Here is a 12,475-nt window from a genome sequence, read left to right as displayed (position 1 = left end):
AGCTTAAAATGTCCCCACATTTTATGAGAAAAAAAATAAATTCATGGTAATACAAAAATTGAGACTGATAAAAATTCAATCAATGACGAGACCGGAGCTGTCATACTTTGTCATTTACGAGGAATGAATTTATGTCTTGTCCTTTTTCTTAATTAAATAGAAAACAATTAGGTCCGATTACGATCACGATCGATTACGGCAATACGTAATTCAACCACACTTTTATACCAAGTTTAGCTTCAAATGTCCCCTCATTTAATGAAGAAAAAATATATTCATGTTAATAAAATATTCTTAAGTTGATAACAATTCAATCAAAGACAAGATGTGAGCTTAAATAGTGGATTTAAAATATATATTGTGTGGAATTCTTATTGTGCACAATCACTAACCAATATTTTTTTTTCATTTTATATTTAAATATATATATGTAGTCCCCACATTTATATTACGGAGTAAAATAATTGTGTCTACCGTAACTTTTTTTACCAAACCACCGAACCAGGCCTTTGTGTTCGGTTCGGCAGTTCGGCTACAGCACTAATTATATGTACTTAAATAAATGGTACTTTATACTTTTTTCATATGTATTTTAATAATCCATCACATTTTTGTAGCTAATTGTATTATGATATAATCATAATGATCCCTTAGTTAAAAAAAACACTTGTGCCTCACCCATAGTGTGAGGGGTCAAAAGTTCAGGAAATTTAATTATTACAAATTGATTGACATTTTCCAGACCGATAAACCTGGAATCTCTCTTAATTCATTCAATCGAGAGATCTTGTTGGTTGATGTATGTATGGACGTTGGTTGATGTATGGACATTGTTTGATTCCACATGATGTATTTTAGCAGATGTGTGGGCTTGATCATATTATGATAATTTTGTTTAAATTACTTGTACGTGTATTTTAAATAAAGAAACATGTAAACAAATAATATAATTGATGTCGGATACATGCTTATTTTGTTAGAATCATGATCATGTAGAAAATTTGTGAATCTAGATTGAACTGAATCAAATTTGATTGAGAGTAGATTAAGTTTCATTGTTTGAATGATTTTGTACTTGGACAGGAACTTATAAATGATTGTTAAGGGGCTTTAGTGGTTGACTATTGATCTGGTGGTTGTTTGGATCTTAATCATGGCCATTGCAATCTCAATTGGATATTATTCCAGGTCTACAAAAAAGTTATCCATGTACCTTTAACTCAATGCCACTCTGCACGCAGAAGCACTATATTCATGAAACAACAATTAAAACAGAGAATTAAATGATGAGATACGTTTTTGAATAATTCCATTTAATGGAAAATAAGTAATTTAACATAAAATAAGGGACCTTCGGGCTGGGTAGGGCTCATACATGCAGGTCAGTTATTAAAAAAATAATTTCAAATGAATAGTGAATGAAAATGAGTGATATGAATTGTTACCTTCTGCTAAAGATACAGTGACACTAAAACAATTTTGAAAAAAAATTTGCTACGCAAAGTAGTTGAAATAAGTTCTTTGAATCGAGTAAGTATGTTTAGATTTTTTTCTTCGACTGCTCAATAAAGGATAAAAAAATAAATCGACTGATGGTTGGATTTCTGGCCAAAAAAAAAAAACAGAGATCAAAGTTTTTTGTATTAAAAGAGTTGTGTTTTTTTTTACTTTATGGATTATGCATTAAAAATTTAGTAATTTGTAAACCAGAGTCAGTCCATGTTTATACATGTACATATCTGCTCCTACATGTACATGTATAATCTGTTAAGTGAGGATTTAATAACTTTTTTCCCATTAATCTTTTTCATGCAAATACGAACTAAGATGAACACATTAATTGGATTTGCAGGCTTCTATATTATAAAACATTAAATGATATTAATTGGAAGAAAAGTGAAGGAAAGGATAAGGCAAGAGGGAATTATCAGTGGAAATCAATTAATGATGTGGTAGACAAATCAAAGTCCATAAATGTCATTCATTTTGCACTGATAAAAATCTTGGCAAGCCTAATATAAAGACTTCCTCTATGTATTGGGGCACGTGCATCGTTGCAGTTACGTATTTTGTAGGATGCTCAAGTAAGACCAAGATTGTAAGTTTCACAAAAATATTGCCAGAGAACTTGGTTTAATTAATTTTACAATTATTAATTAATAATTACCTTGTCAATGTTGCTTACTTTATGTCAAATACTCTTCCCATACATGTATGATTTGTGTCTCGCCTGCATAGCAGAGGGAGACTATTAGTTGTCACTTTTCCGACGGCGTCATAATCATCATAACTTAGAAAGTATACATGTATGGGCCTAGTTCATGAAACTTGAATATAATGGTTATTAAGTATTACTGAACATCCTGCCATAGTTTGATGTCACATAACCAAGGTCAAAGCTTATTTAGGGTCAATGAACTTAGACCTTGTTTGAGGAATCAATATCAAAATCTTAACAGAAGTTCAGGTTTTTGAAATGTCATCATAACTTGAAGGTATATGGGTGTAGTTCATGAAACTTGGACATAAGGGTAATCAAGTATTACTGAACATCCTGCCTGAGTTTCAGGTCACATGACCAATGTCAAGGGTCATTTAGGATCAATTAACTTTGGCCATGTTGTTGATTTGCATCATAACTTTGAAAGTTTATGGATCTGTTTCCTGAAACTTGTACATAAAAGTAATCAAGTATTATTGAACACTCTGCCTGAGTGTCAGGTCACATGACCAAGGTCAAAGGTCATTTAAGTCAATGAACTTACATGTAGATTATGTTGGGGGAATCAAAACAAAATCTTATTAAACCAAGGTAAAGTTTTTTAAGTATAACTGAAAGTATATGGATCTAGTTCATAAAACTTGGATATAACTAGAGTAATCAAGCATCAGTGAACATCCTGCGTCACACAGCGTGAGTTTCAGGTCACATGACCAAGGACCAAGGTCAATGAACTTTGGCCTTTTTAGGGGTATTTGTTGATTTCCATCATAACTTTGAAAGTTTATGGATCTGGTTTGTGAAACTTGGACATACAAAGAGTAATCAAGTGTTACTGAACACCCTGCCTTAGTTTCAGGTCACCTGACCAAGGTCAAAGAAATGTCATTTAGGGTCAATGAATTTAGATTATGTTGGAGGGATCAAATCTTTACCAATGTTAAGTTTTCTACATTTGTAGATATAATAACTCTGAAAGTATATGGATCTAGCCCATGAAACAAGCATCAGTGAACATCCTGCATGAGTTTAAGGTCACAGGTCAATGAAGTTTGGCCATGTTGGGGGTATTTGTTGAATTGCCATCATACATTGTACATGTAACTTTGAAAGTTTATAGAACTAGTTCATGAAATGTGGACATAAGGGTAATAAAGTATCACTGATCTATTCAACAAGTCTTTGGTCACACACGATCAAGGTCAAATGTCATTTAGGATCATTGACCATTGTATTTTATCATCATATGAATGGTGTCTTTTTGTGAATGATTATTCTATAGTTGTTTTCGAAGACACCATTCTCACTACCATCCTAAAACTAGTTTACTGGAAACTAGTTTAGTGGAAATTTAACGTGTAATGAGAACGGTCGAAGTAATCTTGGAAGCGATCTTCCAAACTGGTTCATAAAGCCACATATAGCCACATACATCATAAAGATGTAGTTTTCAAGATCGCTTTGCTTTGTTAAACTGGTTTGAGCGTAAGTGAGGACACAATCGTTCTTTGGGAAGCGATCTTCACACGTTTTGAGCGTGCTACTCTACACACAGTGTAGATTGCCTATGATGCGGTTTCAAATTTCGCGCGAAACGTGTCACCCCACTGAGAGTGTTCCCATAGCTACAAGATCGCTTTACGTGAAGTGATTTTGAAAACCACTTTCGGTTGATCAAATGGGAACGCTTGCAAAGCGATCTTCCAAACTGGTTTCCAGTAAACTTGTTTTAGAAAGCGTAATGAGAAGGGGGTCAAAGTCAGCACTGCTGCTATATTGAATCTCGTAATGCAGGGGAGACTGCCAGAAATGCTCTACTTGTTTGTACCTTTGAGTGAATTAGAGTTCTAAAAGTCAAGAAACGTGAATCGCCAGACCCTCATTTCACCACAAATTACTCTGGCTATTTATCTTCTAAATGTATTGACAGACATTCTACGCAAAGGAAGTGGCTTGCACAACATTTTGGGAAGCCCGCCTCTTGACATTTTGCCAGCAAGAAGGTCTGGAAATTGATTGAGCGGTTTTGTTTTTGATCATGAACCATCTTCTTCTGATTCTCATAGGTACTTGAACCCTAGCACTTCCTTCCAACCAGTCTCATGTCCGGCTTGAGCCAATTTGATGACCTTTTTAACTCCCTTTGTACCCATACCCATATTAAACTTAATAGTGAGGTTCTGACGTAAACCTATCATGATTACAACATTTATTATTGTAATTTGTATTGCATGTACCAGCCCTTTAACATGGAGGCGAAGGTGAAAATATCTTGTATGAGAATGAAATCAATATATAAATTGCATTCATATACTAGTACCCCTTTGATACTCATTAAACTGATGTATGTACATTGTATTTTGTTTATTCAATAATTTTTCTGGAAATTTACTAGTATCAACTATCAACTGATTATTTTCTGAAGGCATGTTTATATTAATATTGCAAGGTGCTATTCATGACACTCCATGAAAGTGTATGTAAACAGCTATGAGCTAAAATCCTTCTTCCTTTAGATTTTTACTTATGCCAGTCTTATAACACACAGTAAAAACATCTCATACAGATTTCATACATGTATATGATTTATGCTTTAATTCTTCTGTTTCGCATTTTCCCTCTCCTGTAGTGCTACATGAAAATCTTGATATACAGTATGTTGATGTGAGTTTGTTGAGATTAAGGGATCATAGTATTCTTACAGAGTTTGCTGATTTGCAGGGTAATTAAATCAGTATTGATTGATGTGTGTGCATAGAAGATGTCAAGCTTTCTTCGGGTCAGACTTTTTCCTCATTTACCCTGTTCTTAGTATGTAGAAACACACTGAAGGAGAGGAGCATTTCAGAGAGAGGTTTGTCACTGATTTTGCTGATTAAATTGCTCTTAACCAATCAAATGCAAGGATTTTCAATTGCTTACAACATCTGTTGGTGAAAGTCACTGGCGCAACTCTTCACAGATCATGAGACACTCCTTTGAATTATCCAAGCAGGAGTAGAATCTTAATGTATTGAAGTTTAATAGTGAGTTACAGTGACAATGGTTTTAAGTTTGTTCTAATTTTCCCAGCTTTTCATTACAAAATGGCATACACTGTCTGGGCAAGAACTAGTGAATCAAGGGGTGTGTGATCTCAGGCAGTTTTTTTGCTTGAAAGATAAAGAAATTAGGAGCAAGCTACAAGACTGTTTTGAATTTGAAATACAGTAAAAGTCCGGAATAATAAAGATTGATTGTCCACACTAGAAAATAAAACTGTACATGACTACATCTCTACATGTAAGAAATGCAGCAAAATTTTGTTGAAACAAATAGGCCAATTGCGAAAGAGAAAACTAAAAATGGGACCGATCTGTGAATTTTTAACTTTTCATTCTCATTTTGTATGTCAAAAGTAAAGGAAATTAATGACAGTGAATATGAACAAAAAATGGTAAAGTTGAGGTGATTTTGAAAGGAATCTTATTTAAATGGGAATACACTTGAGGGATTAGGGATTCTTTTATTGTATATTCTACTTGATTGTATAGTGCTTAACACTTACTTTATCAGAAGTCTCTTTAATAGGGTAGATTCAATGTCGGTTTCAAAATGTAAACAGCAACATGAATCATGATTGAAAATGTGATTACAAAACAAAATATAATGAGAAACAAAGGGTGTGTTCAATGTCCTCCATTCCCGGTTGTAAAAGTAAACATCTTTTACTTTCAAATCACGATTCGGAGGAAAATTTACACGTTGAAAAAAATTGCGTTTGTAAATGCGATTACCTCATATTTTACAACCTTCAGCATCGCGAATGCAACATTGCCTTCAGCATCACGGAATGCAACATCGAACGCGATTGAGTTTTGAAACGTCTTTAAATTTGCTCTAGCAATGGAATCCTACACAAGCAGGAGTCAAATTGACGTTTCTTGTGATGGGTCAAACTGTGCAATAAAGCTGCACCAATGAAAGCGGGAAATTTAAAGACGATCAATATATAAACAGCTTTATGTTTTTGACAATGAACAGTGCACCGCTGATCGTGTTTGTGTTCTGTGTTTTGTAATTGAGTTTTCAATCATGATTCACGTTGCTGTTTAAATTTGAAACTCGACATGAAACACACTCTTAGCGCTCTACAGTAATGCAGCATAATTACCCTGGCTTTTTAATATAGGCCTTGGTGAGTATTAAAGCAATATCTGGAAAAACTGTGTTTGTTATCAAGCTTCTCACTATAAACTTGGCATCTTCTGTGAAATGATTTCCCTGAAGAAACCCTGTGGCTGTATTAGGCTGTTGAGGTAGGGAGACAGATCGAAATGTCTACAGCCTCACAGGTACTTGTACATGAAAGCCATAAACTGGGAGATTTATGCTGCCATTAGTGAAATAGCTCCAATGGAAAGCCATTGCCTAACTGCTAATGCATCCTCCCTTCTCAGATATCATTCATGGAGGGTGCTTCATCTTTCCTTTTCTTTCTTTAATTCATAATGTGTACTTTCATGGAATTGGAGTCGTCTATCAGGGTCCAAACTGACAAAACATTAATCACTTCTGGAACTTTCAACAGTTCAGTGTGAATACAACCCATGGGTTCACCAAAGGTCACAGAGAAAATGAGAAGAGAGATAAGGTGGTTTCAAACCACCTCGATCACAAGAAACCCCGTTAAATTACGAGAACATTTCTAGGCTAAAAAATACCCATTAATTATTCCTGCATTCACACCGTCCCGAAACATACCCTTCGGGATAAATTCCTGAAGTTAGGAGCATGCGCAGTATGGTCTAATAAGCAGGCAAGGCGCGAGATTCAAAACCACTAGCCCAGCAGCCACCCACGGCGCCCGCGCCCAATGACACGCTGGGCTAAAAGTTCCCGTAAATTGCTTTCACATTGCCAAAATACCTGCGACCTTGGAAAAATCCCCGCGAAAGTTCTCGTAATTTCGCCAAGTACCTACTATTTAGCGGGTATTTTCTTTCGGGGAAATTACGCGTAGTTTGCTTTCACATTACCAAAATACCTGGTATTTTCTGATCGGGGTAAATTTCCTGATCAGAGAATACCTGGAACTGACGAACTTCGAGGCGGTCTGAAACCACCTATAGAGGGGGATGTAAAGAAGAGACAGAGGAAGGGAATTACAAGGAAGAGATGGGATAGAAGGAAAAGATGAAGGAGATTAGGAGGAAGATGAAGAATAGGAAGGGTAGAACAAGGGAAAGGAGGTGAAGAAGGAAGAACAGCAGAGGGAGGAGGATGAGGAGGAAGGAGAGGAGGAGGAGGGAAAAATGTAGAAGCAAGGTGCTACATAACTGTTTTGAAGCACTTGCCCATAAGTAACCTAACCATAAGCGAAAGTAAATTTTGAAGTAGTTGGAAAATATTTGCCTGAAAAAAATCCTTAAAAACATTGTTTTACTGCTTCAAAACAAAGTATTATGGATTTATATACCATTGACTTTTTTCTCTCTTTTCAACATGGACTGATGTACCTAAGGTGGAAGGAGTAAAGGAAGAAGAGGGAAAGAAAAGGAGGAGGAGGATGATGAGAAAGAAAGTAGAAATGAGGTACAAGGAATGTGAGAAAACACACTTGATGTTGATTGAAATTGAAGTTCTTGGGATTGCTGTTTTTTTAATGCTCAAATTTAAAGAGCGTTGACAAGGAATTGAGAGACCCCACTTTGTGCAGCTATCATGGGTTGAATTAGACTTAGCTTTTCTAGTGAAACGCCATTATATACATATTTTCAGAGAAACATCAGTTGACATCAATATCAATTGTACATATCGAGTGAGATTTGGATCGATGTTCCAGAAAAAGTTGAGCCTGAACACACCTGACAACTGAAGTGAGATGAGAAATGAAAGATAAGAATGATTAGAGAAACAGCAAAGGATGAGAGCATAAATTCCTGGAAATGTCCCTCCCATATTCTCCCTGACATACCGAAGATGAATTTAAAGCTATCCAGTCGCTACCACTTGAATTCCCCCTTCTCTTGTGGTTTTCAGATACGAAATCTACCTACATGTATATAGGTACATGTATTAAACGAGGTAGTCCTGATTAATACATGTTTATGTATTGGGTATCATGAATTAAAACAAATAATTTTGAACATTTAGCCATGTACTTAAACGGGGGTAATTATTACTTTGAAATGATTACATGTCTTCTCACTGCTAAATATTATATCCACCATAATAAAATTATTAGAGATGTACATGGGAAAACTTGGTAAGAAATCGAAAGGCTTAAAATTAAATTTGAGTAAGAACTAATATAGCTTGAAATGATAACCACAAACATGCCAGTGGTGTTTGTGGTGGTATTTGGTGGTCATACCCAATTCCCTATTCCTAGATTTGGTATAAAGACTTGACCTTTCCCTTTGCCTGACCTTATTTACAATCTGACAGGTTTTGCCAACTTAGATTTAAAAATATGATCCGCATGGTGCTTCTGGATGTGGGGGATGCAATATACATGAAGATTACTCATGAATACTTCAGAGATAAATCATAAGATGAGTACCTCTTTAAATAAGTTTATGTATTAGAGAGTTGATTGGAAAATATCCAGTGTTCAGAAACATAAAATGATTACATTAATACAATCAAGTATCCAAATTTTAGAGGTAGACTGCTGGTACAGACCCAAATATTTTTAATCAACAAGTGGGGTTTTAAACAAAATCCACAGGTTTCAGACTTTCTGTACCTGTGTACTGCGTTCATGGTACAGGCATATTAAACAACATCACACAGTTTCCATCCAAAGCTCTAGTTTACAGCAAATTCAGAGCAGTTTCTTTATATTTTGACAAATTAGGGGATAGTGCTTCAAACTGTGGTGAAGCTGCAGTTTTCTTGTAAATTCTTTATCTGGATGCTGAGTGATAAAGTGTGCAAATTCAGAGTTTGAACATCATTTTGACTCAAACTTTAAAAAAGAAATCACAATATCTGTTTGTGTCTGAAGTTACTACTGATCAATAGAACTTCCGATCTGGGGTACAGTCTTGAAGAAACATTGAACTCTCCATGAAAACATGATACACCGTAGAACATGGACATCCACAATGTTCCTTGAGATGAGAGCTTAGAATTACTCTTCAGATATACCCTTCATTTGATGAAGGGTATATGTATTACAGAATTATATTCAAACGACTGAGAATGTTTAATGAAATAAAGTGAATTATTTGTGGCATTGTATTTTTATTCTTTCTTATTTCTTACATTATAGACATTGGCACATGAAGTCTTCATGAAAAGGAGATGTTGTTGCCTAGTCATAATGAAACAGACTGCATTTTGTCTACATGTAGACCTAAGTAACAAATCATTAGAAGAAAATCAAACCTTTGGAACAAGATAGCTTGTGTGAAAACAGAAAAATCAAAGAATTAGATCAACAAAAGTTTGAGAAAAAATGAATAACTAATAAGAAAGTTATTATCATTTGAACCTCAGGTCATTATTGTAATGTAGATCCTCCCATTGGCAATGCGACAAAGATGTGATGTCACGTGTGAACATCTTTCCCCATTACTTTTGTTTATATTTCACTTAAACTGCCTCTTTAATCACATCTATCTTTATCATGTATTCTTTCGATAAGAGGGCAAGATTTTCAAAGAATACATTAATATGGATAAAGAGTTTGTATCACCATAAGAAATAGCAAAAAAGAGACATTTGGGGAGTATTTTATGGTCCATCAAACGGAAAGTTGTTCACATGTGACATCACACATCTTTGTCACATTGCCAATGTGAGGATCTCCATAGCATTAATGATCGCAATATTCAAATACTAATAACTTTATAATTAGTTCGATTTTTTACTTTTTTTAGATCTTATTCTTTGATTTTTATCTTTCCATACAAGCCCACTTTTTCCAAAGGTTTTATTCTCCTTTAAAAAATTAAGAAAATGAAACATATGATGTACCCCCTGTACCAAATGTCAGAACTATATTTCTTAAATTCAGAATATATTTATCAGAAATATATTTCTGATCACTTTACTTCATACTTTTATTATCAAAGTTTATTATTACAACATGCCCATCAAAGATTGAGAAGAATATGTAGACCTAAGTAAGCCTAGAAGCAAGTTTATGACTTGGTAGGTCCTCTATAGTATATGTACAACAGTTGCAGTGTGTTTTGCTTTATATACTACAGTAAATTTATGATATGGTTTCATCTCATTGTGCAAACATGCGAGAGTGTATATATTCCTTTAATTGTTTTTGTAATAGCACTTTAGCTGGGAAACTGCAGTATCACTTTCATTTTCCTTGTCCCATGATAATTACTGGGCAGAGTATACATTGCAGTGATTTAATGGCAATTGGGAAATGCAAGATTTCAGTATTTAATCAGACCACTGCCAATGTTCGTAATGCATTCTGTGCATGTATTGGTTTAGAGGTTGAATGGAAATTCTTACTTGGGCATAAAACTAGAAGATAAATGAATATTAGACTGGGTGACCAGATTTGATGTCTAATCCTAAGGTACTACGTTTAGGACAATACTATACCAAATCAAAGGGCTTCCAAAAACACAAGTACAGATCTTAAATTTTCCCATTTGACTCTTGAATGAGCAGCAAATTTAGAAAGGAGTATTGAGATGAAATAGAATAAGAATTTGATAAATCGCACAAATCATGGGTATATAGTCCAAGGGGTGGGGTCTTGAAGTTCCTGTATATTTTTTGTTTGTGAAGGCCCCATGTCATCCAAGATACTACACCCCAAATATATAAACAAAGCTACACGTATATCAATAACTATGGATTTTCATCAATTCTGAAGTCGTTTTTTTGTAGTGGGGAAAATGAGATATTCATGCAAGTTATTGTTTCCTTATCCTATCCAGCCTCCAAAGTCAAACCCAAATGAAATACATGTATATCACTGCATCACTAGTATATAGTCATCACAGTTTGGTCTTGTTTGAATCTGCTAGTAGTTCTCTTTCACATGCACATCTCACTCTGTATATGAGCTTCATTGAATTGATTTAAAAAAAAATCACGATTTTTTTTTTCAGCCTTTCCCCGTCTCACTGGTTGTACATTTGCTTCTTCTTAGAGTTTCTTTTGATAAATATCAGATTTTATTTGTTCAGTGACATATTTCCTGATTCTGTGTATTGATTTCCATAAATAGTACGGTATATTTTGATATAATTTGTGAGAAGAATGGGAATTAATGATTACCAACTTCCTCAGGAAATGTTTGTGTTGTTTACATTATAAATTTATATTTTGATTATTTTCCCTGATTTGGATACTTGATTGAAATTTTTTCCTGGTATCGCATTGCAATTTGCTCCACATTTTTGAAAGACTGCTATACATATAGTATTTTGTATAGTGTCACGTGGGAGTGACTTTTTTTATTATTTACCTACTGCTGCTTGACACCAAATAAGGAATACGTAAAATTGATAACTATACAGTTATTAAAAGATTTAATCAAATCTCTTAAATCATTATTTTTACATAGGACTGTACATTACAGTACTTAGTTGAGATTCTCTTATGACCAAAAATGCTACATGTATTCAAGTTTGTAAAGCAACATTATTCCCTGTATGTGGATACATGTAAGTAGGCATGCTTAAAGTTACCAGTTTCTAGTAACTGTGTTTTACTGTATAAATTGACATTAGTATTGTTTAATGTAACAAGAGTAACAAGAGTAATGCTGCACAGTTACATTTTGAGAACCACACACTCTATAATTAACTTATCTAGAAAATAGTCTCCCATTTGATATACATGTAGTTTTATTTTCAAAATCTTATTTGACAGTGATCCCTTTGTGTTTAATCTTTTTTAGATGGTAAATTTGCCATATAGTCTATAATAAATTATTTTGCCCTCATAAGCCTCAAATTGGAAAACCTGTTTTGTCGGTCAACCTTTTTAAAAAAATACATTTGCTGCTGCGCCAAACAAGAATATCATGCTCGGGATGATATATTTACTGTAGGCATTCAAAGAGCATGCTTAATTGCTTTTGAAGAATTTGCTAAAATTTGTATGTTCAATGGCTTAAAAATATTAGGCCATTGAATTGCAAATTTCAGCAGTTTTAAGCCATTGAATGTTCAAATTTTAGCAAATTTTTCGCCCAAATCTGACATTTTCTCACAAAAACATTGCATCTGTATATTTTGGTCTGATTAATTTTTTTTTAAATAGCGACCCTGTTTTCGTAGG

Source organism: Lytechinus pictus, chromosome 2 (genome assembly GCF_037042905.1).
Source record: "Lytechinus pictus isolate F3 Inbred chromosome 2, Lp3.0, whole genome shotgun sequence".
NCBI classification, from domain to species: Eukaryota; Metazoa; Echinodermata; class Echinoidea; order Temnopleuroida; family Toxopneustidae; genus Lytechinus; species Lytechinus pictus.
This window is presented reverse-complemented; position numbering follows the sequence as displayed.